This window comes from Canis lupus, chromosome 4 (assembly GCF_011100685.1).
Source record: "Canis lupus familiaris isolate Mischka breed German Shepherd chromosome 4, alternate assembly UU_Cfam_GSD_1.0, whole genome shotgun sequence".
NCBI lineage: Eukaryota > Metazoa > Chordata > Mammalia > Carnivora > Canidae > Canis > Canis lupus.
In genome coordinates, this window is record NC_049225.1 from 38301456 (window position 1) to 38323581 (window position 22126).

The 22126-nt window shown below is 46.9% G+C and overlaps 1 long non-coding RNA gene and 1 other non-coding gene across 3 annotated transcripts; one reads left to right on the forward strand and one right to left on the reverse strand.

The window, feature by feature from the left end:
* Positions 1-1667: 1667 nt before the first annotated feature.
* On the reverse strand, positions 1668-13273 carry LOC111095711. Of its 2 annotated transcripts, none has more exons than XR_005357609.1 (5): positions 12755-13273; positions 11638-11729; positions 9686-9862; positions 3013-3217; positions 1668-2810 (listed from the first exon to the last, which is right to left on the reverse strand). It is a non-coding gene; the product is annotated as an uncharacterized LOC111095711 (long non-coding RNA). The 2 variants fall into 2 exon arrangements; XR_005357608.1 differs by having other exon boundaries at positions 9686-9810; positions 10064-11729.
* Positions 13274-16790: 3517 nt separating this feature from the next.
* LOC119871736 lies at positions 16791-16897 on the forward strand. The gene has a single exon (XR_005358715.1). It is a non-coding gene; the product is annotated as a U6 spliceosomal RNA (small nuclear RNA).
* Positions 16898-22126: the final 5229 nt, after the last annotated feature.

Sequence of the window (22126 nt, forward strand, 5' to 3'; positions counted from 1 at the left end):
CACTTAGAGAAAAAAGCTTCCTCCTTGCTTTCTTCTAGTTTCCAAAAGAAAATATATCTGTTACAAGAATGTGAATTAATGTAGATGTGAAGGAAGTCACATGTCATAGTGCCACCTCCACCCCATCCCTTCTCTCAGAATATTGGCAAGGAACTGTATGATGTACATCCTTCTAGTTTTCTGGCTCTGTGGATGATGATGACAATGAAAGCTCCTAGTTTCTGAGCACTTAGCATGTTCCTAACATGGTTCTAAGATAATGCGTGCTTTAATCCTCATTAAAACAACCATTTGAAGATTATATGGTTATTTCTCACTTTAGAAGTAAGGAAATTGAGGTTAAGGGATTTACTCAAAGACATATGGCTAATAATGTCAGAGCCAGGATTCAAACCCAGGCAGTTTGAATTTCATACACACAGACATGCACATACATGTGCGTGCGTGCACACACACACACACACACACTATAAACATAAATTTTAAAATAAAGGTTTTTTTAAAAAAAGATTTTTATTTGTTTGACAGAACACAAGCAGGGGGAGTATCAGGCAGAGGCAGAGGGAGAAGCAGGCTCCCCATGAAGGAGGGAGCCAGATGTGGGACTCAACCCCAGGACCCTGAGATCCTGGATGAGCCAAAGGCAGATACTTAACCGACTGAGCCACCCAGGTGCCCCTAAAATACAGTTTTTTATTAAATAAAGACCCAGTAATTTTCTACATCTTTTTCTGTACATAAAGATTTACCTGACTCTTTTAAATTCCTAAACGATATTCCATTATATGGATGAACTATACTTTTTTTTAGCCCATTTCCTATTGGTGGACAGTTAGTTGTTTGCAGTTTGTGGCTTTGCCACCTGTCTCACGAGACTAATTTGAGGCTTTAGCTCTGTGGCAGTGACTCTGGCCTTGCCCCAAGGTGATCATTCTGTTCATCTTTCCTCCACCTGACCACAAGCTCTGTAACTCACTCATTCCTTCATTCAGATCTTCAAGAGAAAGGATCTGATGGGTCTCAGGCCAGCGAATGATCACATATGACTCCAGAGGCTGGAGGGATGGCAGGCCCTTCAGAGTGGGGGCCAGTGTGGGGGGCCAGCAACCTGCCTGGCACTCTTTGATTCTTTTTCTGGGATTGCTGTTCATGACCTTTTCCTGTTTTTCTAGGAGAGTTTTTTTTTTTCTTCCTTGCAGCCTTATAAGAGTCCCTTAAATATCAAGCTTTGTCCGTGCTATGTATATGCTTCCTCATCTTGTTCTTTGTGCCTCTGCCTTGTGCCACAAGGAGGTTTTAAACTGCAATGTGGTTAGATCAGCCGCCTTTTCTTGTAGTACTATTGGCCCTCCTGTCCTGCTGAGAAAGGCCTTTCTCAACTCAAGGTTATAAACCTTTCCCTCCCTTTATTGTCTCTATGACTTCTTCAGTTTTTGTCTCACATTTAAATATCTGATCCAGGACAGCCTGGGTAGCTCAGCAGTTTAGCGCCGCCTTCAGCCCAGGGTGTGATCCTGGAGACCTGGGATCAAGTTCCGCGTCAGGCTCCCTGCGTGGAGCCTGCTTCTCCCTCTGCCTGTGTCTCTGCCTCTGTGTGTGTGTGTGTGTGTGTATCTCTCATGAATAAATAAATAAAATTTAAAATAAATAAATATGTGATCCATTTCCCTTCGTTTTGTCTATTGCGTTTATGGATTTGTCTTGTATTTAAATATCTAAATCCATTTCAAACTTGTTTTAAAAATCAGGTTAATAATCTCTCAAATAACTATCTCAACACAATTGCTTGACTATGCCACCTTTTCCTTACTGATCTGCGATGTCTGGATGTCCTATCATATCACATTATGAGCAGAGACATTAAGAGTTGGACAGACGTGGGTTCAGGCTCTGCCCCACCAACCATTGGCTTGTGGCCTTGAGCAGATTAATATCTCTGGGCTTATGCTTCTTTATGTGTAAAGTAGGGATCATCAGGGTTCCTGAGTCACAGGATTACTAGGGGATGTAATCATGCAGCACACACAAAGTATTCAGTAAACATCCTTATGATTACTATCTCCTAAGCTCCCCCACCTTCAAGAGCCTCTGTCTGGGCCCTCACTATTCCCTCTGCCCCAGAGCCACACCATTTACATGGTTCTACTTCTATGGTATATTTCATATCCATTAGACTGTAAACTTCCTGAGGACAAGGATGGTGTCTAGATCTTTAGCACCTGGTATATAACAGGTGCTCAATAAATATCCACAAAAAGAATGAATGAGTAGTGTGAGCTCCTCTCCTTACTTCATTTTTTAAAAACATTTTCTTGGCTACTCTTGAGCATTTGTTCTTCCAAATTAATTTCAATCAATTTGCCAAGATCTTCTCCCAGGCACTAACGGAATTTTTATTGGCTTTAGAACAAATTAATGGGTCCATGTGAGGAGCATCAACCTTCCAATCTCAGGAATGCGATCCACAGACCCTTCACCCGGTGCTCCTGCTTTGTTGTGCCATACAAAGCTGCATCATGTCCTTGCCATAGGCCTGGCCTTCTTGCTTGAAGTTTATTCTTGGATATTGTGCTTTACTCTTGCTCTTTGGAAGGGTGTCTTTCTCTATTAGAGTGACTGAGCACTTAGAATCTTGAGTCGGACTTCCTCTTGCTGGCTTCTGTGGTTCAGAGCACTGGCTTTGAAGCCTAGCAGATAAGGGTGCTAAACCACTTCGTAAGTGTGTGACCTTGACAAATCATCCAACCACCCTGAGTCTCAGTTTCCTGGTCTTTGACAAGAGATGAAGTAGTGTCTGTTCCATGGGTGTACTGTAAACATTAAGTAAGATATTATAGGTAAAGCCTTTAGGGTGTTGCCTGGTACTATGGCAAATATGCACTAAATGTCTGCTATTATGATTACTTAGTAATATTACTGACATAAATATTTTATGACTCTAAGCAATGTCCTACCATGCTGCTTGTATTATTATTGCTATACGCAAAAAATATTTCTACTCCCTTTCCCTACCTCATCTCTTTGGCAGCTGAGGGACCTTTCTGTTCGCTGAATATGCGTGTTCAGTCCTCAGCCTAATCTTTTTTCAGATTCTTGAAGTTGATATTGTTGGTCAATGGAGATGCTGGAGGAGAGTGAGATTGCTCTGCATAAGACCCCACTGGAGACAGGAGACAGGAGATCTTGGGCAGGATGAGGAGGATATGAGAGAGAGATTCTGGGGAGGGAGAGAGAGAGAGAGAGAGAGAGAGAGAGAGAGAGAGAGAATGTTCATGAGATATACCAGGTGATGGGAAAGGAGGGCAGAAACAATGTGTCAAATGTCATGGGGATTTAGGATGGAAATCCCACTCCTTCTTAACTCCTCCACCCCTACACACCCTCATGACTATAACCATGTGTTTTTTCCAATACCATCAAGGTGGGTGTCCTACAAGTCAACTCAATTCTGACACACTGTCTTCTAAAGATAGCATCAAATCCCACAAGTGAAAGGCTCAGTCCCACAGGACTCTCCTCGCCCACTTCAGATACCAATCACAAGACCAAATTGCCACCCTTGCTCCTGGACTGACCAGCTGTAGACTAGAGGTTCCTACCACACCCTCCTTGGGTTTAGTAATTTGCCAGAGCTCACAGCACTCAGAGAAATATTTTACTTACTAGATTACTTTTTTTAAATCAAAGGATGTAATTCAGGAATAGCCAGATGGAAGAGGTATGATATAAGGCATAAGGCAAGGTATGTGGGAAGGGCTCAGAGCTTCAGAGGGCCCATATGCCCTCTCCAAGTGTGCCACTCACTCCAGGTGTCTGTGTGCTCACAAACTTGGAAGCTCCCCAAACCCTGTCCTTTTGGATTTTTATATAAGGCTTCATTACATGAGCATGATTGAATAGATCATTGGCCACTGGGGACAGATTCTGCCTCCAGCCTCCCTCCTCTGTGGGAGAGTAAGGGGTTGGGGGTGAGATCAAAAGTTCCAACCCTGCAATCACATGGACACAGACCCAACCCCACTACTTTGCACTCCTGGCAGCACTGCCCCTTGACTGAACACGATGAGAGGCCTGAGGCAAAGGAGCTCTATAATATGGTGGGTCTTTGGGGGTGAAGAGAGGGCCCAGAGGGACAAAGGGGATTCTCTGCCACTGCAAGGCCACAGTATCTCCAAGAGAATGATGACAAGCTTCTGTTCCAGGCTTTTTGTGAGGGTGCCATTTGTACTAATTTATTTACTCCCCACCTAAGCTCTCTAAAGTATATACTTCTTTCTCCTTAGTGAACCAGAGGCCTAAAGAAAACAATAAACTTCCAAATATATTTCCAACTTCTTCTCTTAATAAATTTCTACTAGATTTTCTCAAAACCTGAACCCGGTGCTCAGATTTCTCAAAACCCTTTTTTCCCATCCTGGCTGATGTCTTGCCAGGTAAAGCATAACCTCTCCTCTCTGATTCTACTCCAGCCCAGCTCCAAATAGAGGGACCTTTCCTCAGCAGAATTTTCCAGCACAAAGGAATATCTTTCCCCAGAGGGCCTGCAGATTCAGCTGGAGTCCCCACAAAGACTAGATGAAAGATATCCTATTTGAATATTTACTATGTAATACAACATTGAGGTAAGTATATATACCTACATAATAAGTTCATTTCACTCTCATAGTTACATAGGTTATCATCCCTGATTTACAGGTGAGGAAATTGGGGCTTGGAGAGGGGAAGACCCTGGCTTAGAGTTATATACAGGACAACCATATACAGCTGCTCAGGCTGTGTACTGCAAACTCCAGGCAGTGATATTCATAAACTGTGTGAATTAGCTAGTAGAAGCCAGTGTCAGGATCTGAACTTGAGATTTCTGGCTACACAGTACATGCTCTCAATCACTGTGCCATGTGCCTTTTCAGAAAAGAAGAGCTGTGAGATCTGAGAGACCTCCTTACCCAGAGGTTACAAACAGTCGCATCCAGCCTGTTTTATTTGTCTGGCAGGTTGAAGTTGATGTTTACAAGTTAGAAGATTTCACCTAAAAATCCAGACTTCTGTCTTCTCAAACATCAGACACTGGGTTAATTCTCATAAAGCAGCACTGGATAGGAACTGAGGAGTGTCTTGACAGGGTATGAGTTCTCTACTTCACTGAAGTCCCCACACTTCCTGTGGTCTTAGACACTTGTGCACTGCACTCATGTACGTCATCACCTCCAGGGCCTCATGGTCACTGGGCTACAGGAGTCCTTGCCTTCTAGGTACCCACCAAACAAAGCATGCCTCCCTGCCATGGCTCATGTGGCTTCTTCCCCAGGGATGCTGTCCCCTTTTCTCCCCAGAGAAATTCCTACTCATTCCTTGAGCTTTGGCCTGATGAGCTTCTGATTGTCCCTCAAGTATTACAATGAGCTATTTACTTGTCCCCTCCCCGGGTGATAGACATCCTGAAGCCCAAGAAGGTGTCTTTGATCTGTGTGTCCCCAGTGCCCAGCATGATGCCTGGCCCAGGGTCTACCTGACACTAATCCACACTTATTCCTTATTCTGTCTGCCTCCATTTTCACCCTTCTTCCTACAAGCAAAAAAATGAGGGTCAGAAAGGACATGCAACTTGTCCCAGAGCACACAACACAGGCTTGCTGTTCCAGAAAACAAGGGGATGGAAATACATGACCAGTAAGGTCTTTTTCTACTCTACTCTACTGGTCATGTATTTCCACCCCCTTGTTTTCTGGAACAGCAGGCCGGAGGGAGTGGCAGCTGGCTCAAGGCCCCTCTACTGGTCTTCTCCCATTACTCACAGTCTCTTTTCCATGTTCAAATCCTGGCTCCTGGCTTGCCCATAGTAGAAGCATGAGCCCCCTTGCCTGGGCTTTTCCCTTCCAAACTCAGCAGAAAGGACACCTCCTCCCAGGAGGTCCTCAGATTCAACTGCACGTGGGGGACAGAAGCATCTGCTAGGCTGTCGGTGACATTCCTCCTGAGCTCTGTTTCCTAGCAGAGTCCAGGAGCATTGCTGGATTTCTGCAATGTCTAATGTCTAATGCCATTGCTGGATTAGGCAAGAATGGAAGGTGGGGACCCTGGGCATTTCTCAATTTCCTCACATCCCTGAGCTCAAAGAAAGGAACGCCTCCTGGATCTATTTTAGAGTTGCTGATGGTAGCGTGGAGGAAAAGCGCAGTCCCAGGGCTAGGGGTGGTCCCTTGGCCCAACCTCACTGCTATCCTTATTAGTCTATCCCTACTTCTGGTCCCAGGACCTCAAGCACAGCTGGGTGCCCTCAAGTGAAGGCTATTCATAGATCCTGAGAGGTCTGGGCTCACAGGCAGCCAGCTAGGGCCTGCCTCGTTCATCCCTCCTTGCAGGGGTGCAACTTCTTTCCAGAGCCAGCTTTATTGATTTTCCAGCACTTCCACAGGAAGTGCTCCAAACTGCAATTTGCACTGTCCTTGCTCAGTTTCCTTTGGCAATCCACAGCCTCCCAGTCCCCTTCTGATTCTGTTCACCATTCACTGAGCTCTTATCAGAACAACACAAACACCACAAAGCAAATTAGCTATAGAGTGTGCTAAGATACTACAGTAAAGGAATATATGATGTTTCCTATTGAAAAAAAAGGAAGTAACAGATTTTGCCTTCTGAACAATGCACTATCCTGCAACCATTAGCGTGCTGATACTTCTAGTGACTGGGATAGAAAGATGCTCAAGATATGCAGTGTTCAAAGGTCACCAACCAAAGACCGCCAGAAGCACACCTGTAGCCAAAAGATAGGCTTATTTGGCTTGCTGCAGCAAAGGGAAATGCACCCCAGGGGAAGCACAAGGGTAGGGTTTGGGTGGGAGAGTTTCTTAGAGAGTTTGGGTTTGACCGGGATGATTCTTCAGTGGCATTAAGGAAGTGGGTTCGGTTTGAATATTGTCAAGGGGCAAGGGCAATTCAGTCGTTGGATATCTTAATGCCTTTTATTTTTGAGGCAGTAAAAAACTGTCAGTCATTCACACAAGTCAAAGGAGGGGGTATTTAGTAACTTTTGGGGCCTCTGAATGGCATTGTCTCTGTCTGATCCAAAACACAGGTGCAGCATGGCCCAGTCTGAGCCCCAGGCCACTGAAGCTCCGTTTGTATTCTGTGAGCATTGAACATCATTTATGGTCAAATGGGAACAGCACAGTCTGGCAGGCAGCAGAGCAACTTTTTATTTCTCACTGACAATAGAAAAAGGGAACTGGTTTCAAAGGTTAGGAAAGGGGGCATGCCTTGGCGGCACAGTTGGTTAAACATCTAACCCTTGGTTTTAGCTCAGGTCATGATCTTAGGGTTGTGAGATTGAGCCTTGTGTGGACCCTCGTGTTGGGCTTGGCACTCAGCACAGAGTCTGCTTGGGAATCTCTCCCTCTCCCTCTGTCCCTCCCTCTGTGCTCTCTCCCTAAAATAAATAAATCAATCTTTTTAAAAAAAGGTTAGGAAAGTATCCACAAATACATAATATAGAAGTGTGATATGTTTGTATGATAGAAATTAATGATTTATTAATAGCGTTTTGCTTTACTTTATTTTGTAGTTGACAGGTTTTGGCCTTTGTGGTAATTTTAAGATCTGTAAATTTCACATAAAAATAAGAATTTATGGCTTTGACTGAAAAATAACAGGAAGATTTGGCAACATTGGGCTTGAGCACTTTTCTAAAGTAAAATACATCAGCGTACTCTGGGGAAAAAAAAGGTGTTGAAACTCCCAAGCCCTGTGCTCTGATATTTCAAATTAAGAAATCTCAGTGGGATGGGGCACCTGGCTGGCTTAGTGGGTAGAGCATAGGACTCTTGATTTCGGGGTTGTAAGTTTGAGCTCCATGTTGGGTGTAGAGATTGCTTTAAAAAGAAGAAAGAAATCTCAGTGGGAGGCCCCTGGCCTGGATGTGCTAGTAATACCCAGAGAAGAATTAATTCATCTGTAGGGGAAGGAAAATCTGTGTTTCTGGGAAGAGCAGAGCTCATGTGGCTGAAAGCTGCTCTGGATCCAGCCATCTTGGCTTGGGGTGGTGCTTCAGAAGGAAGAGCTGACTGTGTAGTAGTATGTGCCCCCAAGAGAGCTGAAATTTGGTGCCATGCATGGGAGGGGTCAGAGCAGCCAGGATGAGTTGCTACAGTAGACAAGCTCTCACAGGACAGTGCGAGGCCGCCATTAACAGGGACGCCTGGTGCAGTAACACAAGCAGCAGACTGGTGGATGATTAACACCACTTCTCTCTCCCCATGGTGGTTAGAAGCAGGACTCCTGTCCCATCTTATAGCACTTGACCTCTTCTCCCTGCTCCAGTCACACAGGTCTTGCTGTTTCATGAATATGCTAAGCTCATTCCTACCTCAGAGCCTTTGCACTTGTTGCTTTCCTGGCCTAAAATATTCTTCCCTGAGCTCTTCATATGGCTGGATGCTTCCCATCGTGTAGACCCTCCCTGACTACTCTAAATGAGCAGCCCCTCCCCCTTCCTATCACTCTCTCTTTCCCATTACCCTGCTATATTTTCTTCTTGGTGTATACTACTCTTTGAAATGTTCCTGTTAACTTATTTATTTGCCCATTGGCACAACACGGCTACTGACCTTCCATTTATTGTTTATCTCTGTTCACTGGAATCCAAGTGCCATGTCTGTCTGGCTTGTTCATTGCCAAACTGCCAGTGTATATAGAATAGTGCCTAGCACAACCTGTCGAATAAAAGGTGATTGATTACATTAACCCTTTTACTGAGGGCCAGCTCACAGATTGACCTGGGGTGGAAGGATCAGTAGCTGTGTTATGCCTGTGGAACCCTGAACTTGTAGTTAACTCTGCCTCTGCCATTTTTCATCTGAATGTTTTGAGCCTTGGTTTTCTCTTCTTTAAAAGACATGCAATGAGTTAACCCTACAGGATACTGACCCACTCCTAGGGGGAGGGTGTGTGTTTATAAAATCTGGAGTTGTGGGGTACCTAAGTTAGTAGCTTCCAGAAGCAGACAGAAAGTCAAAAAAGCAAAAAAATTTTAAGCTGCTATGGACCCAGAACTAAGAGGCATCTTTGTCTTGGACTCACTTTCCTGGAAGCAGGCTTTGTGCCAGTGGATCCCTTGGGGAATGATGGGAGGACCTGGCCTGAATGGTGCCCATGGGCAGAAGTGGGGAAAGAGGGTGTGAGGAGAGCCGGGAAGCTGAGCAAGACTAGGCACTAGCAGTGAGAGCTCCCAAGGGCAAGACGCCCTGGAGGGTGAGAGGGAGGTTTTGGACATTCAGAAGACTTAGCCCTTGCCGGTTTCCCCAGTTTCAATTTTTTTTTTTAAGATTTATTTATGTACTCATGACAGACACACAGAGAGAGAGGCAGAGACACTGGCATCTCTTCGCAGGAGCCCGATGTGGGACTCAATTCCAGGACCCCGGGATCACGACCTGAGCTGAAGGCAGACGCCCAATGGCTGAGCCACCCAGGCGTCCCTCCCCAGTTTCAGTTCTTGTTCTGTTCTGGGAAGACTGGCTTAACTCCTCTGGGCAGACTCAGTTGCTCCTTCTCCACTGCTCTCATTAAATTTTGCTCATACATCTGTGAATTCCACAATCAGGTTGTATTGATATTATTTATTCATGTATTTGCTCCTGTTCTAAACCCTAAACTCTTGGCAGGAAGGAACTGTGAATTTTCAACTTACGTCCCCAGGCAGCTTTAGGCAGGACTCCTTCTCCGGTGCTCCCACTGAATATGGCCCACATATTGGTGACGGCAATTATCAGGCCGACTGGGATTATTTATTCTCTTGAGTACTTCTTGGTTGACCTACAGGGCAGGGGTCGTATATTTTCATCTTCGTGTCCTTAGCTCTTAGCATCTAGAGTAGACATTCAGCAATAGTTTGCCAATGAGAAAAGAAGAGTAAGGATTGCCTGGGGAATTCCCATCTCCACATGCGCCCAGTGGATGGACCGAGTTATTGCTTTGTGCATGAAACCTCCCCTTGTGACCTTAGGTTGGAAGGACTTGCAGGACTCACCGCCAAGGTAGGGTTTTGTCTCTCTCTTGAGGAACTTACCTTCTTTCTTTGAGGCAGTAAGAGTCAACAGAAGGACCATATAGAAGAGTGTCACCTGCAGGGCTCTAACATTCACAGGCAGTAGATCATGCAACCCCCACGGCAGCTGTCTCTGATTCATAGGGGGAGCTATCAAGCTCAAAGGTGGGGGTGAGTCACGATTGGAACCCTTGTCCCAGAGAGGCCAGAACCAGGAGAACCCAGAACTAGGGCCCCTGCCTAACAGGCAATAGGCTTACCTGTGACCTTGCCCACTGATCTTATCTGCCTATAGCCAGGTGTCAGCCACAAAGTGGCATTCCCTCTGTGACACATGCGAAATGCAGTTTTAGGGGGCCCAGGAGAGCCAGAAGAAACCCTGGACCTTGACTAGCAAGCACCCCATCATCTCCCAGTGGTGCCCCAGACCCGGCATCTGTGACTGCAGCCTGTCCTCGGCCCCCGCCTCCAAGGCTTCCTGGTCTCCCTGGCAGCCTTTTGTCTCACCCCTGGGGATGTTCTCAAAGCTCAGATCCAATCTGGTGTGACCCCAAGGTCTTCCAGCCTTCTGTTGGGCTCTTTTTCCTGGATCTGCCTCTTTCCTCACTTTCCCAAACCTGCCAGGTGGCAACTTTCAGCAACGGCATGGGCTGAGTTCCCTGTCATTGCAGATATTTGAGCCAAGGCTGGTGGGGGGCTTTCTTTGTGACTCTGGGGCCTGCAATTCTAGAAGCCCCCTTATTTCTGACAAGCCCTACTGAGGGAACAGTGTAGGTCCTCAAACTGACCGATGTTTCTTTAGAAGCCATGTGATAGTGGGCAAGCTATTCACTGATCTCCCTGTATAGAGGGGATGTAGACCTTACAGGTTAATTGTGAAGATGAAATGGGAGGAGTTTTGTGAAACCCCCAGTGCAGTGTTGGGCACACACACAGTGGTTGTTGCTCTGCCATTGGGGCCACAGGTAGACCTGCTGCCTTGTGTGAGAGCCCTGGCCATGGGTCTGAATGGAAATACTTGAGGGTGGGCAGGAAGCCCACTGGGAGGACTCCTTACTCTCCCTCATTTTTATATTCACTTGGTGGGGGATTTCTTGTTCCCCAAATATTCCTTCCTTGCATTCTAGTTGGGAGAGAAGTAACGACATCAAAACAGGTAACTTTCACCACAGTGTCCCATACGGTAATTCGATGATGTGTCAGGCAGAGGGAGTAGGGGCTGGCTGCTTTGGGAAGGGGGCTAGGGGAGGATTTCAAACTGCAGAAACCAGCTCTGGCTAGCTCATGCTGATCAGGAACCAAATAGGGCACTGTGTGGCTGGCTGGATCTATATGTATTAGACAACAAGACTTGGAAAGGGGGCGGGACCCAAGTGAGACCTGAGCCAGACCAGCCACAGCACAGTCAGCCTAGGAAGCCTCCTGGCTTCCTCCTGGCACCCTCTCTCCTGCCCTGTTGGTTCCAGACCAGGACTTGATTGTTCTCACCACTGTAGATAGTTTCTGTTGTCCCATTGGAATGGTGGAGGCTAGATCACATGCTCGCTCCACGGTTCCCAGGGGTCAGGAGAGAGAAGGAGAGAGTAGAAATTCACCCTTCTTTGACCTTCTTTGATGTGAAGGCTGGTCTGTTGCTGAGTAGCCAAGAAATGATAAGTGTCCAAAGAGTCGACATCTGGTTTGAAGTCTGAATGATAAAGAACCAGTCGCAAGAAACAAACAAACAAAAAAAAAAATGGGGGGAATGGGCATTCTAGATAAAAGAACAGCAAGTACAAAGGCCCTGGGCAGGAATGAGCTTGATTTGTTTAGGAATGAAAAGCAGGCCATATGATGGGAGAGCAGTGAGTGAAGGGGAGACCAGAAAGATATATGGGAAGGGGAGCTACCCTACTTTGCAAAGCTGCCACTGCCACAAAGTCCCTCCTCTTCCACCTCCTGCCTCCCCAAGCTCAGTAGAGCCTGCTTCCTGAATTTCCTCCACATCTGAGTTGCATTATCTTATGAACACATATTTTCCATCTAATCTGGCAGTTATTTAAGGGCAGGGATGACTCTGAGAGCCCCCTAGAGGGTTATATAACAGGGTTATATTTTCATTTCTATGTCTCAGGACCCAGAGACAGCTTGGCACCAGAAAGGTCTTTGGATTGGCTGGATGATTTAATCAGCTGGTACAGGGACAGAGCATGTTAGTAATGCAGGAACCTGTGTCAAGAAGCACTAACGTTTCTAGCTTCTAGTTCTAACTTCTAGTACTTTATGTACATCTTATACCAACCAAGCAATCTGAGTACCCTCTCAGGCTATATGTGCTTATCAGGAAGTTCTTAGTATTACAATGGTTGCTCAGAGTTTGGTGATCAGATGCCCTAATTCTTGCAATGTGGTGGACAGTGGGGATTGCCTGTCCCACAGTCATTGCCCCTCCTCCTTGTTATGGAAGCCCCAGGTATTCATAGCTGGCCACAGGTCTAACCCCTGAAGGAGAAGCATGCTTGGTGTAAGCTCATCGTGTGATCTGGTAATCTACTGCTTAGTAACAAATTACCTCAAAACTCAGAAACAATAACTATCATCTTATTATCTCACATAATTTCTGCAGGTCAGGGATTTAGGAAGGCTTTGACTGGGTGGTTCTGGCAGTTGTAGTCAAATGTGGCTGGAGCTGGAATATCATAGGGGCTAGAACAGTTGGGGCTGGCCAGGTACCTCTCTGTCTTCATGTAGGGCCTCTCCATTGAGCATCTCTACATAGGGCTAGTTGGGCCTCCCCACGATATGGTGGCCTCAGGGTGGTAGGCCTGGGACGGCTGCTCAGGGCTTCAGCACACATGCTGCAGTGAACCAGGTAGAAGCTGAATCTCCTTTTATGGCCTAGCCTTAGAAGTCTCATGGTATCACTTCTGCTGAGTCCTACTTTTCAACAAGTTCTTAAGGTTGGCTAAAATTCACAGGGACTTGCCCCTTGATGAAGAGGGTGCTGAGAATATACAGATACACCTGGAAACAACCACATCATGTCATCCCCACTCTTTTGCCTCTGGTTGGGCTAGGGTTGGTCATGTGATCCATTTCTGGCCAGAGAGACTTAGAGACTACTGAAGGTTTCTGGGGAAATTGTTTACATCTCTGATTTTGAGAGAGGGGAAACGAGGGTCAGGAAGACTTCCCGAAGGTGACATGGTCGGTCGGGTGCAGAGCCGGGGTTTCCAGGTCTGACTGAGTCAGAGTCCGACAGAGCCTTCTGCCCTGGGGTGTTCTATAATGATTCTTACTCAGCCCTTGTTTCCATAGAGACCGAGCCTGTTGAGACACCGGAGACCTATAACTTTTCCATGTCTCATGCTTCCTGGTGTCACCCTTTCTCAGTCATCCACCCCTGTTAATTCCATCCTGCTATATCCTCCCAAAGCTGCCTGCACCCTACCCCCCAGGCCACCTCCCTGCCCTCACCAGGGTCACTGCATCCTCTTTAGAATGGTCTTCCTGGATGCCTAGGTGGCTCAGGGGTTGAGCATCTGCCTTTGGCTCAGGTCATGATCCCAGGGTCCTGGGATGGAGTCCTGCATCGGGCTCCCTGCATGGAGCCTGCTTCTCTCTCTGCCTGTGTCTCTGCCTCTCTCTCTCTCTTTCTCTTTCTCAAATAAATAAATAAAATCTTAAAAAAAAAAAAAAGAATGGCCTTCCTGTGTCCAATCATGGTCCCTGTAGTCCAGGTAATTCTTTCTAAAGCATAAACGCTTTACAGCACTCCAGTGGCTTCTCAGTGCGTCTGGAGGAAGCTCCCTGCTGAGCCTCCCCCCACCTGGGGAGGGGCCCTGAGCCCCGTGGAGCCCTCCTCTGCCATCAAAGCCTGACCCCCACTGCCCAGGGCCTTTTTGTGTTCTCGCTGCCCCAAGGCAGCACCCACCCCACCAAGGCCTCCCTTCCCAGCCTCCATCTTGTCTTTGTCTCCTGTCTCGTAACTTGATGCTACAGAACTGTTCAGTTTGTAACTCCGTGTTACTTTTTGAGTATTTTTCAAGCCCTGTCCCCTTCACTGAGGCCGTGAGCCCCATGTGGGCAGCGAGGCACTGTGGACTCGTGGTCAGAGAGATAAGGCTCTGGCCTCATTCCAAGTTCATAGCCCCATTTGCTTCTGCTTGTCAGCCTTTCACAGCTTCTTTCTGCCTTGCTTGCCCGGTCTGTAGAGAGTGTTGATGAGTGACCCCTCCTCCCTGGGTTGCTATGAAAGTTCAGTGAAGCAATTCCATGTGATAATATTAGAGCAGAGCCTGGGCATCAGGCTGCACCTGCCCCTCCCATCTGCCGTGGAGGGCTTCCTACTGAGTGCTCCCTCAGGACGTGCTGGCTGAGGAGCAAACGGCTGTTCTCCCTTGCCCCCCATCATAGCCCTGTGACGTGGGAAGGCGGGATTATTGTTCTCATTTTGCCAGGAAGAAAACAGAGGCAACAGAGTTGGGGACCAGCCTGCCTGGGGCACACAGCAAGTCAGGAACAGACAGAGGAGTCACACTCGAGGCTCTTGGCTCCCGCTCAGATCTCTGACCACTACCCATCAGAGGATGGATGAGGCCCTGGGGAAACCCAGCAGGATCCCCGGCCAGTCAGCAGCAAAGCACCAGGGACTTGAGCTATCTCCTCCTATGGGGTCAAGGTTAGAGTTCTAATGCCTATCAAGATGTTCTCACCAGGCATAGAGCCAGCTGGGTGATTAGGAGGCGTCTGGTCCAGCTGCAGATGTCCTTGGGGACAGAGAGACGTCGGGGCAGGGGTGGAGGGGCATGCAGGCCCCGGATCGAGAGGCACACCACACTCAGACCCAGATCCCTAGCACTCTCTGAGCGCCCACTGGGTGCCCGGCCCTGTGTTGAGAGTGCCTGCCTGGGCCGCGGTACTGGCCTCCCCTTCTACAGGGGGTGAGCTTCTAAAATAGAGATCTAACCTCATTTCTCCTCTGCCAACAGCTTTTCCAGGGCTTTCCACCCCCTTCCCCCCAAATTCCTGGGCCTGGCATTTAAGGCCCCTTTCCTTATCCATATCTCTCCGAAATTCCGTCTTTACTCCTCTATTCATTTCTTGCCCATCTCCTTTCTCCACGCTTAAAGCCCTGCAGCTTGTTCACTGTTGTAACTGCAGAGCCTCGCACAGCACCTGTAGTCTTCTGGTGCACAATGGATGAATGAATAAATGCATGAACAGTCTGGCTCCAGCGGCCTGTCTAACCCCATCTCCCAATGATGGTGTCCCCACCCTGTCCCTATCCTGGATTTTATATTCCAACAATCCCAAGCCCCTCCAAGTCCCCAACAAGGTTCTCTTGTGCTTCTGTGTCTTGGCACATACTGTTTTCCATGCAGAACACCTTCTTTTCCTGGCTTCCTGATTCTCTCTTATTCATCCACAAAGTCTCAGCTCTTTCTCTTCAGCTTCCAGGTGCACCCCTCCATTCTTCCATGGCCTCTTTCTTACTGCTTTGGGAATTAATGACACCCTGGATCATGAGCGACTTGAGGACTCCATGTCTGATTCACTTCTGAACCCTAGAATCTGGCCAGTCTTGGACATAGCAGACATTTAGCAAATGCTTGCTGAAAGATTAATTGATTTAATGCCTATACACCCTAAGAGTTCGAGATCCTTTGTTTTTGGGAAATGTGCTTACCGGTGGTGAGCTGCAAGGATGCTGCTCAATCCCAGGCATGGAGTTAGGTGCTCCAGCTCTTCATTTTAGGACATGGAGTTTGACAGACCTGGGTGTGAATCTTGGCCTTGCTATGTACCCACAGTAACAGGTCTCCCAATACTCTGTGCTTTAATTTTTCCACTTGCAAATAGGGATAATAATAGGATCTCCATTGGGAGGCTGAAAGAGTTTAGTAGACAGTCCTCATAAAACACTTGGCAAAAAGCCTGGCATACAGTAGGTGCTCAATAAATTCCTGGTACCATTACTATTGTTGCTGTTATCTTGATGCCATGTCTTGCACTTCATCCTGTTCCACTAACTCAGTTACAACTCTACAGAGTAAACTTTGTGAGAAAAACATGAAGTGCAAGCACTAAGTCAGATTGTTTTTGCTCTTTGGCTGTAAAGGTAAAGGTCAGGGACATAACTTCTGCCTGTGGTTTTGATTTGAGGGCTAGGAAGTCAGGATCTCCAAACTGAGGTGGTGGGGATAGGGGTAGCTGGGAGCGATCCAGGGACTACATCTCTGCGACGCTTATCTCAGTCCAGTAAAAGATAAGGGGCCAGATCACTAGGACCTGTCTAACCCTGGCAACTGGTAGGCAAGGAGGCCCCACTATGAAACAGCACAAATGGGACCCACCTCTCTTATCAAGACCAAAGAGCTCACAAAGCAAAACAGAGGCCCTTTGTGAACTCAGAAAACTAATTAGCAATCACCTGCTCTGTGGCTGCAGTTTTCACATATATGAACTTTCTAGATTTTCCCAGCTTCCCAGTGAATCATAGAACCTGTAGAGGAGACTGTTGGGGCTTGCCAAACAGCAGAGACATCCCCTAGAAATCCTTGCAGCCATGTGATGACTGTGTCCAGTAGCTTGTGAGTGGAGGTGATATGGGCCACTCCTGGGCCAAGGCGACAGACAGCCAGTATACCTCCTCCCTCTTCTATTCCCATGGCCCTAGTGATCATGGGGACCATGTGTTCTAAATGACATGGTTACAGGACAGAGCAGTGCTATGGATGAGGATGTGAGCAAGAATGAACCTGTGTGAGTGCTCGCTTCGGCAGCACATATACTAAAATTGGAACGATACAGAGAAGATTAGCATGGCCCCTGCGCAAGGATGACACACAAATTCGTGAAGCGTTCCATATTTAAAAAAAAAAAAAAAAAAAAAAAAAGAATGAACCTGTGTTATGTTAGGAGGTGTTTCTTACTGTAGCAAAGCCTAGCTGAACCCTGACTACTAGAGGATATGTTTCTGTTTTCCAGATGAGAAAATATAACCTTCTGGATCTGAAATGACATGCTCAAAGCCAACCAACTAGGAAATGGTAGGGCTGGAAATGTGCCATCGGCCACTGGACTTCTATTTTTTAGGTCTCTGAGCCAGATTCTGGGTTTGTCAGGCTCAGGATCTGAAGTTGGGATGAGCCAAGAAAGCACAGCAAAGAGTCTTGGGCAGTGTCTGGGTGAGATGGGGAATCTGGGCAAATCCAAGAGATGATATAAGCAAGTGAGGAGCCTCAGCCTTAGCCTAGGAAGGGGAGTGTAGGGAAGACCTGTGAGTACCTACAGGTGAACAGAATGAATCCATATATAGCTGAAAGACGAGCCCAGCCCCTGGAGAGGTCATTTCCAGGAACAAGATATATCCCGGGTCAAAAACAATAAATTCAGAGCCTGGCAAATTCAATCAAAGCTTTGGGGAGGAGAGAGGAGAGACGCTTCCCAGTGGAGGTGTGGTAAAATAGAGAATATATCTGGTTTTTGTCTAGGCAGAGGGAACTCCAAAAACCTTTAGAATTGCCACTAAAACCTTTTTAGTGAAAAGAGTGTTTTTGTCATGCTAAGAGGTGACTCTAAGTGGGCCCCTAAATATCTTCAGGATGGGGGCTAGTCACCAGAAATACCACCTTTGTGATTAGAAAATTGGAACTTTAAGCCAGCCTGACATCTAGGGGTAGAGGGTTGGAGGTGTTGGAGATTGAGTTCAATTATGTGACCAGTGATTTATTTAATCATGCTTACATAATGAAGCCCCAATAAAAGCGCTGACATTATGGCATGGTGGAGCTTTCTGGTTGGTGAACATATTGATGTGCTGACCAGGTGATGTGTCTGGGTTCCATAAATTGAAGGCATAGAAGCTCTGCCTCTATGTTCTCTCCCTCTTCAGACCTTGCTTGTCCTGTGTCTCTTCACTGGCTGCTGCTAATCGATATCCTTTATATTAAACCTGTAATCATAAGTCTAGCACTTTCAATGAGTTCTGAGAGTTATTCTAGAGAATTACCAAGCCTGAGGGAATCATGGGAAACTGCATATTTATAGTCAGCTGGTCAGATATGTGGGTGGCCCCTGAGATTTGTGATTGGCATTTCAGGTGGGGGCAGTCTTGTAGAGGACTGAGCTTTAAGCCTGTGAAAATTGACACTAACTCCAGGACATCCAGTTGATATTAGAACATTGGAGATAAGCGTGGCTGCAACTATTAGTCTAACTAGAGGGAGGGTTTGAGTAGAAGGGTTGTGTGCAAGGAGCCTAGATTCAGTGTGTCAGTGTCTCCATCCAGAGATGCCAGTATTCACTCCTTTTGGTGGGTCTTCTTTGCATTGACAATGAAAGGACTTATGCCGAGATAAAGGATTCTAAGTATTGGGGCCATCCAATCTCTCTCTGTACTTTTCTTATAAAATCATGATCACCATCACCACCATCAGCAGCACCATCACCATTACTGACATTGAACATGTGCCAGATCCTCTGCTGAATGCTTGCTGCACATCCCATGGTCGCCCAGTGAGGTAGAAACTGTAATTAGCCTATTTTACAGAAGAGGAACATAAGGGCAGGAAAAGTGAAGCGACTTCTCCAGTAAATGCAAGGGATGGTCTACCAGGATCTAAAGCCCAGGCAGCCTCACTAAGACCTGAGTTCATAGGAACCATCTGTAAGTTGCCTTGTAGAAATTTCCATAACTGTGAAAATACAAACTGTTGTGATGTAAGTCATTCAGTCTCTGTTATGACAGCCTGAGCCCACTAAGAAGGCCCACCCAGAGGGAAGAAGATGGGGAGGGGAGTCCCATTTACCTATCCATTCCTCAGGCAATAGGCACAGTATCTAGAGCCCACAGTACTTTTAGGGTCTCATGAAAATAATTTAATTTCTTTTTAAAATCATAGGATTAGAAAAATGAAAAATTTTCTTCACATAAAAAAGAAGAAATTTCTAGGGCCACCAAATTCCATCATGGTGAAAGGGACCTACAAAGGCAAAAGTTCTCGGAGCCCATGAAAGTCATACACAGGGCAGCCCGGGTGGCTCAGCGGTTTAGCGCCGCCTTCAGTCCAGGGCCTGATCCTGGAGACCCGGGATCGAGTCCCGCGTCGGGCTCCCTGCATGGAGCCTGCTTCTCCCTCTGCCTCTCTCTCTCTCTCTCTCTCTCTATCATGAATAAATAAATAAAATCTTTAAAAAAAAAAAAAAAAAGAAAATCATACACAGTGCTGTGTGCCCAGCTCTGGCTAGGTACCTTACGTCAGAAAGGGGTCAGCAAACCATGGCTGACGGGCCAGATCAACCTGCTGCATGTGTTTGTAAATATTGTCTGGTTGCTTGTGCACTATAAAAGTAGGTGAGAAGGTGTGACAGAGACAGTATGGCCCACGAAGCTGAAAATATTTATTATCTGGCCCTTTGTGGAAAAAGCTTGCCAACTCTTACTTTATGACCATTAGTTGAGTTAATCCGACTATTTGCTAGATAAGGAAACCAAGGCTGAGTGCTACTAAATGACTTGCTGGAGATCTCATTGATTTCCAAGCAGTGTTCTGTGACTTCACTGAGAGCCTGAATTCTGCTACAACCACCACCAGCTGGGATGTTCGATCTGCTTCCTTCCTGTAAATTTCCTCTGTTCCCCTTACACTTACCAAATGAATCTGCAAAATTAAGGCAAAACGTGTTACCACAATTAGGTTCAATTCAACCAGGGTTTTCTGTGCCAAGCCTTCCCTGTGCTTGGTGCCAGTGGCATAAAGATGTGCCTGATGCCTTCTCTGAAGGAAAGCATCAGGGCAGTGACTCTAGTGTGAGTGCAAGTGAACTGTGGTGACCCTGACTGAGCGATGCCCCTTTCTGAGCCCTGGTTTAATAGTGTAGTTAAGACGTGGCTCTCGGAACACCTGCGGGCTCAGCAGTTGAGCATCTGCCTTCAGCCCAGGGCGTGTTCTTGGGGTCTCGGGATCGAGTCCCACATCGGGCTTCCTGAAGGGCGCCTGCTTCTCCCTCTGCCTGTGTCTCTGCCTCTCTGTGTCTCATGAATAAATAGATCTTTTTTTAAAAAAAATGAAAGTGGCTGAAGTATCCAGTCCTTGTTGGTTGTGTTGACAATTCATAGGGTTGTTGTGAGAAACAAAGTTAAACATGTAAATAATTGCCTTCGGACAGGGCCTGGGACCCAGTGAAAGCCTCACTGTTGTTCTGCCCCAGGACCGTGCATGTTACTGGGCATCATGAGACAGCTTCACAAAAACCTGGTCCTAACTGTTTCCAACTTGCCAGGTGACCTTAGATAAACCACTTTCTCTGGCCTTTGGTTTCCCCAGGTGACCTCCAGGGCTCCACCTGGCATTCATTTTCCCTTTTCTGGAGCTTTTCCATGGCTTCCTTCCTTCTAGGCCTTGATACTGCCAGGGCCTGCCCAGGGTGGTGCCTGTCCCTGGCTCCGCTGCCAAGTGGCGACTGTCACCCTTGCCTGCCTGCCAGTGATTCAGATGGGGAGGTCCTGGGAAAGGTCAGAATCCGGGGACAGAGCCTCTCAGGGCCTGGAAAGATAAATAGGAAAGGGAATGAAAAGAACAAGTTATGGCTTGCTTAGCTCTAAGGTGTGTCCGTTTGCCCAGAATATCAAGATGGGCCCAGACAGAGAAAATCGAGCCCCTGGAAGATCCAGTCTTCCCTCAGCCCCGGGAAGAGTAAGCGTGTCACCTCTCACATGGCTTACAAAGCACGTTCACAGCCAGGGTGCTCCCTCCTTTTGGTCACTGCCTCCAAACACACTCCTCCTCAACTGGAACAAAATTGGAGCCCATCTCCCGGCTTCTAGGCCTCCACGCCTGCCTCCTGGCCGCCTCCCCTCCAGGCATCCTATCTGCCCACCCCTTGCTCACCACCCTGCAGCCCACTGGCCTGTCCATCTTCCTGACAAGCCAGGTTTATTCCCATCACTTGGGCTGTTATTTCTGCCTGGGATGTCTTCTGCCGCTCCTTCAATGGCTGGCTCCTTTTCACTTTCTTTCTTCTTGGAAGCCTACCTTAGCTGCCCCTTCAAGCAGTCTTCCCCAGGTGCCCTGGACTGTCCTGTGGGTCACTTTTACTCTGGGAGTCTCCTGCATCTGTGTTCATTGCCTGTGAGTCCCGGAAAGCCAGGGCCTTGTCTGCAGATCACTGCTGCACCGACGGGCCCAAGGCAGTGCCTGGGGTGTAGGAGGTTGTCAGTAATATCTGCTAAAGGACAGAACGTGTGACATCCCCACACATCATCACATGAAAGGAGGGTGAAGGCCCAGGAGGAGGAATGCCGCAAGGGCCTTTCTGAGGAGGCTTGGCAGTGTCACTCCGCCTCTGCGGGTATACCAGAAGCCATGGAATTGTACACCTCAAGGGTGAATTATATCATATGTGACTCATATCTCCAATAAAGCTGGTTAAAAAACCCTCTCACCTATCAAAAAACGCAGTTGGGACCTAAAAGGGAAAGTTATCGAGCCAGGGCCACATGCCAGAAGGGACAAAGTGGGACCGGAAGACTGGGCTGTGTGACCCCCACGGCTGTTCCATTCCTCTGCACTCAGTGACCTCCCTTGGGATAGGCCGAGGCAGGTGAGGGGTAGCACTTACCTGGCTAAAAATTAAATGTCTACACAAACAAATCTTAGCTAATATTTTAACAGCGTTGTTTGTGGGTGATCAAATTTTCTTTCTTCTTTCTGGTGCTGCGTGAATACATTTTTTCTTTCTGTTTAAGTTTTTTTTTTAATTGAGGCATAATTGACCCGCAACATTATATTAGTTTTAAATGTAAAACCTAATGATTTGTTATTTGCATAGATTATAAAAAGATTACTACAATAAGTCTAGTTTAACATCATCCTGCCAGAGTTATGGAATTTCTTTCTTGTGATAAGAGCTTTTAAGATCTACTCTCTTAGGAACTTTCAGATATGGGATATAGCGTAGTGAATTATAGTCACCAGGCTGTCCATTATATCCCCAGGATCTATTTATCTTCTAACTGGAAGTTGTAGGAGTATTTCAATGTAAAAAAATGTTAAATCCCTTTCTGAAAGAAAACATACAGGAAATGTAGGTGTAGTTAGT